The sequence below is a fragment of the Chiloscyllium punctatum genome, chromosome 36 (assembly GCF_047496795.1).
Source record: "Chiloscyllium punctatum isolate Juve2018m chromosome 36, sChiPun1.3, whole genome shotgun sequence".
NCBI lineage: Eukaryota > Metazoa > Chordata > Chondrichthyes > Orectolobiformes > Hemiscylliidae > Chiloscyllium > Chiloscyllium punctatum.
In genome coordinates this window covers 74,105,123-74,110,229 of record NC_092774.1, presented here as the reverse complement: position 1 = coordinate 74,110,229, position 5,107 = coordinate 74,105,123, and the positions used below count along the sequence as shown (strand labels likewise).

Genomic DNA, 5,107 nt, shown 5'->3' with positions numbered 1-5,107 from the left:
GAGCCAATCTTTAAGCAGTTTTCCATTTATTCACTCAAATTGCCCATTCAATTGAATCCCTTGAATTTAATGTGTTCCGTTGTAGTTTAATTATGATCCATGAAAGCAACATCCAGTCACATCTGAGGGCAGAACCAACTCAACTGACTGAACAAGTGTAACAACTCTTCTGTATGCACTTTAGATGTGACATCCTCTCCCTCTCTCTCTCTGTTGACCCAACGGCTAGAACTGCTCTGTTGACCAGGGCTAGAATTACCACTCTCAAAATATAATTGCTGATCTACTGTTTGCTTCTGCTGCTTAACATAAGGATTTAAAAGCTGCTCGCCTGATCTCACAGAAAGCACAAAAACAGACTGTTCACTTGCGCCTGCGCAGAGATAAAATTTCATTTGGAATAGATCACAAAATAACAACAGGTGCCAATCCCACACTCTGTGTTACACATGGAGGGAAGGGAGGGGAAGTAAAGTATTTTACTCTCAGATGTTAGAGGGGAGGACAAAGTTTCAGCCAGTGGGAAGTTAAAATTAAACCCTGTGCTGTTTTCTGTTATTAAAAACTCAAACCACATAGATTTGGGGGGATTAAAAAATGAAGGAAAGGGAGCTTGCAAAAGTTTCCAAGCCCCCCCCCACACACACACAATTCCCACTGCTCAGCTGGAGACAGTGCTGCCACCATCCCCCCCCCCCTCCCCCCACACCCTGCTCTATTTAGGAGTAAACTCTGGAAAGATGGCGGTTTTGATCGTGAGGAGGATGGTCTCCGGCCACAGTTTGATACCAATCAGCTGGTAAATGGGGCAGAGAGATGGAATTTAATCTCCAGGCATTCTGGGAAATGTAATAATGGAATAAAGTAATCAATAAATAGTAGGTCCCTACAGAGTGCTGAGGAACAAAGGAACCTTGCTGTCCATGTCCAGAGATCCCCGAAGGTATCAGTACAAATAAAACTAGGGAGTGACGAAGGCATAGATTTGTATTTTTTTCATGCAGAGGGTGGTGCGTGTGTGGAATGGGCTGCCAGAGGAAATGATGGAAGCTGGGGTACCATTATAACATTTAAAAGGCATCTGGTTTGGTATAGGTATTGGAAGGGTTGAGAGAGATATGGGTCAAATACTCCCAAATGGGTCATGAGATTAATTTAGGATATCCAGTCAGCATGGGTGAGCTGGACTGCAGAGTCTGTTTCTGTGCTGTATGACTCTACCCGCCTAATTCAATGCAAGTTTCAGAAACATGTCTGCAGCTTTATGCTTTTAGACATTAACAATGTTTCTGAATATATCATTTCAGCTGTTCTCAATTTTAAAGATCAGCCATTTCTTGTGCACCCCTGTCTTCCAGGTTGGGTCATCACCATCCATTCTCTCTCTTTCCCGAGAAGGGCTTGATACAGCAATCAAAGAGGGTTTGCGATACGAGAAAGGATGGAGGGAAGGTAGAAGGGAGAGAGAATGGACAGGGTGCAGAGGGTGTGGGGGAAGAGAGAGAGAGAATGGATAGGGGAGCAGAGGGTAGGGTGAGACAGAGAGAAAATGGACAGGGGACAGAGGGTGGAGGGGAGGAGAAAGACTTGGGGACAGAGAATGGGGGGCAGAAAATGAGGGGGAGAGAGAGAATGGCTGGGCAGAGAGATTTGGTGAGTGCAGACTGTAAGGAGAGAGAAAGAATGCATGGGGACAGTGGGTTGGGGAAGTGACAGCACAAATCCCACCTGACCCAGGAATGGTGTCAGTGTTCCATGAACTGGAACCCACTCCATCCACAGCAGACTTGGGGGCAGTCGTTTCTCAATAGACACATGACTAAGACGGTAGATTCATATAATCCCTACGGGCCATTCGGCCCATAAAATTCAGACTAACCTTCCAAACAGCATCCCACCCACTTTCCCTGCAGTTCCCCATGGTAAACCCACCCTAGGTTGCACATCCCTGGACACTTCAGCATGGCCAATTCACCCCAAACTTCAGATGGTTAGACTGTCTGAGGAAACTGGAGCACCCAGAGTTCACCCACTCAGACGAGAACATGTCAAAGTCCACACAGAGAGCTGTATGAGAGTGGAATTGAACCCAAGTCCGTGGTACTGTGAGGCAGTGGTGCTAACCACTGAGCCACCATGCCACCCAGAACTGTGAAGTTCTGCTTTGTCTTTGTAGCTTCTGACTTCTCATGAGCCTTCAGTAGAGGGTGTCTCCTCCTGACATTGTTAGACCACGCCTGATGCAACTTCCCTTTTCCATTTCTCCAGCCCTGAGCACACCGGTTCCCAAATCCTGGCGCCAGGCAGACACTGATGCAATCTGGTCTTGTGCTGCCAACTGCAGAGAATGGTGACAATCCCTGCCACTATTCTCTCCCTGACCACCACTGCCCCCTCCCCAACATTGTTCTTACTCCCACCACGCAGCCAGTTAGCTCATCACTCGTGCAGACCTCTCTCAGATCCCCTTTATCTGTCTGACCTGTGCTGACACCCTCCTGACCCTGTCCACTGACCCAGTCAGAAGGCTTTGTCTGTAGAGAAATGACCATCTCCCAGAACAAAGTGTCCAGTTAACTTTCCCCTTTTCCCCCAACGTGTCTGCAGCCCGGCTTCCAGCTGCATCTTTCTGAGCCGAAGGTCCTCCAGCCTGTGTTTGCCCTGGATCACAGCATCCAGAGCATCTCAACTCTCTGCAAATCGAAAGACAAGCCCAACCCTTGGAAGAGAAGGGGGAGAAACAGAACAGACATGAACGGAAAATCATTGTAGTGCGATCACTTCCCTTAAGCATGAATAGAGGTCATCAGTCGTCCGTGAGCTTGTGGCGCAACGGTAGCGCGTCTGACTCCAGATCACAAGGTTACGTGTTCAAATCACGTCAGGCTCGCTACCATCGACTTCTTACATTTCAAACCAAGAAAGGAGTACGTTCTTTCCGTATATCGGTCGTGTCAAATCTTCTTTGCGGTAACTTTCGATCACACGTGAATCTTTGCTGTCAGTTTGATTTGTGAACACTGTGTCAGGGAGGTGGTGTGCCCATTGTTTGCGGAAATGCTCAGCTTCCCGCAATGTGAGAAGTAAAACACACACTGTTCCTTTAGTTGGTGACCGCGGGGTGTGAATAACATTATACCGATATTTTTACAACATAATCTAGAGATTGCCATCCAGGTTTTAGTCACATCAAACTGCCACGCAATGCTGTTATGGCCTCAGTAAACTATAATAACGTGAAGATCGCTGGGATGATGTTCTACATCCGACTGCAATATAAACACAGATCATTGTTTCCAGTTTTGGTGGAACAAAAGACATCGTATTGGTGGATAATTACAGTTAGTGCAAACACAGCTAGCCATCGATAAATATTAATCCTGTTCACTTCAATGGCCAAATTTCAATTCAGAAACCAAGTGCACTCGGCTGCTTGTAACATAGACAACAGGACAAAATGGCTCATAGGAGGAGAAATGGGACATTGAGGAGAAGTGAAATGTTTGCTTTTGGTCACCTCCACAATTGTTAGAAAAACAGGTTGAAAGGATTCTTAAAAGGTGTCTGAAGGAGTGGTGAGGGATAACACTTCAGACAGCGCAAAGTGGAAGACCACTTTCTAGTGGAAGAAAAAGACATTCCTTATTTCTGAAAGAACTGGGAAACAGAAGAGGGGATGAAATCTGACTTGGGAGCTATTTCCTATTTGTTGAGGATGTTGCTTCATCGCAGTCTTGGTTTAGAGCATAAGCTCTTCATCGGGAATAAAGGGTGGCCCAAGGGGGCTGAGAGATAAATGGGAAGGAAGTGGGGCTGGAGGGAAGGCAGCTGGGAGTGCAATAGGTAGATGGAGGTAGGGATTGATGGTGATAGGTCAGAGATGAGGGTGGAGCAAATAGGTGAGAAGCAAAGTGGACAGGTATGACAGGTCAAGAGGTTGGTGTTGAATTGGAAGGTTGGATCTGGGTCAAGGTGGGGGAGAGGAAATAAGGAAACTGATGAAAACTGCATTGATCCCATGTGGTTGGAGGGTCCCAAAGCAGAAGAGGAGTTGTTTTTTCGACAAGCGTCGGGTAGCAAGAGTTTGGCAGTGAGGAGGCTCAGGACTTGCGTGTCCTTGGCGGAATGGGAGGGTGAGTTAAAGTGTTCAGCCACAGGGCCGTCGGTCATTTAGTTTCAGTGTCCCAGAGTTGGTCCCTGAAACGTTCCGCTAGTTGGTGTCCAGTTTCCCGAATTTAGATGAGACCATATTGTGAGCAATGAACATAATCTTATAAATAGATTGTATAAATCTTAGCCTGCCAGCGTTGAAAATTATAATTAAATTGGGTGACTGCATGAAACGGTTTGTTGGTCAGATTTGAATCATCACTCCCAAATGAGACAATTTCATGAATATCAGTGAACTGCTCTTGTTGTTAAAAACCACATGTTCTTGATTTATTTTCACAACTTACTGGTATTCACACCTGCACATTCAATGTCAAACTCTGACATCAGAAATGAAATTACAGCATTAATTTGACTTACAATAATCAAATAAACAAATTAATACCACACAGTGAATACCAAGTCTGATTAATATGAAATTAAATTTGACCAAAAAAATATAAAATCAAGATGGGAGATAAGAAGAAGGGAAGGGCAGAAGGCAAGAAATGCAGCATCACAGAAAGTGCTCCTCCAGAGAGTGCATTTTACCAACGACCACTGCTAAATATAAACACTCTGATATGATCCTCCGGTTTTAATGTAAACCATAGCCCCATACAGTAGGTACCATTTAAATGAGTTAATAGATACAAGCCTTGAGCAAATCCAGCTTCCAGCCTTACCCCAAACCCCCCCACCCCCCAACCCCCCACCCCGCTTCTTGGAGCTTGGACCTTCCTCCAGCTCCGGGGGGTTGTTGAACTCCTGGGCTCCAGCTGCCACTCCTCCACTGAAGAGGCTTTGGGAAACAGATGTAAAGGCAAGATACAGAACAGAGCACCTTTTTAAATGAAAGCAGCTTACGGAGACATCACATGGTTTTTAGCCATCGACCTCAAGGTTATCTGCCCAGCACACTCACATAGCACTACTCTGCTTCTGTGCTCCCAGCAGC

General features: G+C 45.9%; 1 non-coding gene across 1 annotated transcript; it reads left to right on the top strand.

Moving 5' to 3' along the window:
* Positions 1-2,818: 2,818 nt before the first annotated feature.
* On the top strand, positions 2,819-2,890 carry trnaw-cca (transfer RNA tryptophan (anticodon CCA)). Its single transcript has one exon. It is a non-coding gene; the product is annotated as a tRNA-Trp (tRNA).
* Positions 2,891-5,107: the final 2,217 nt, after the last annotated feature.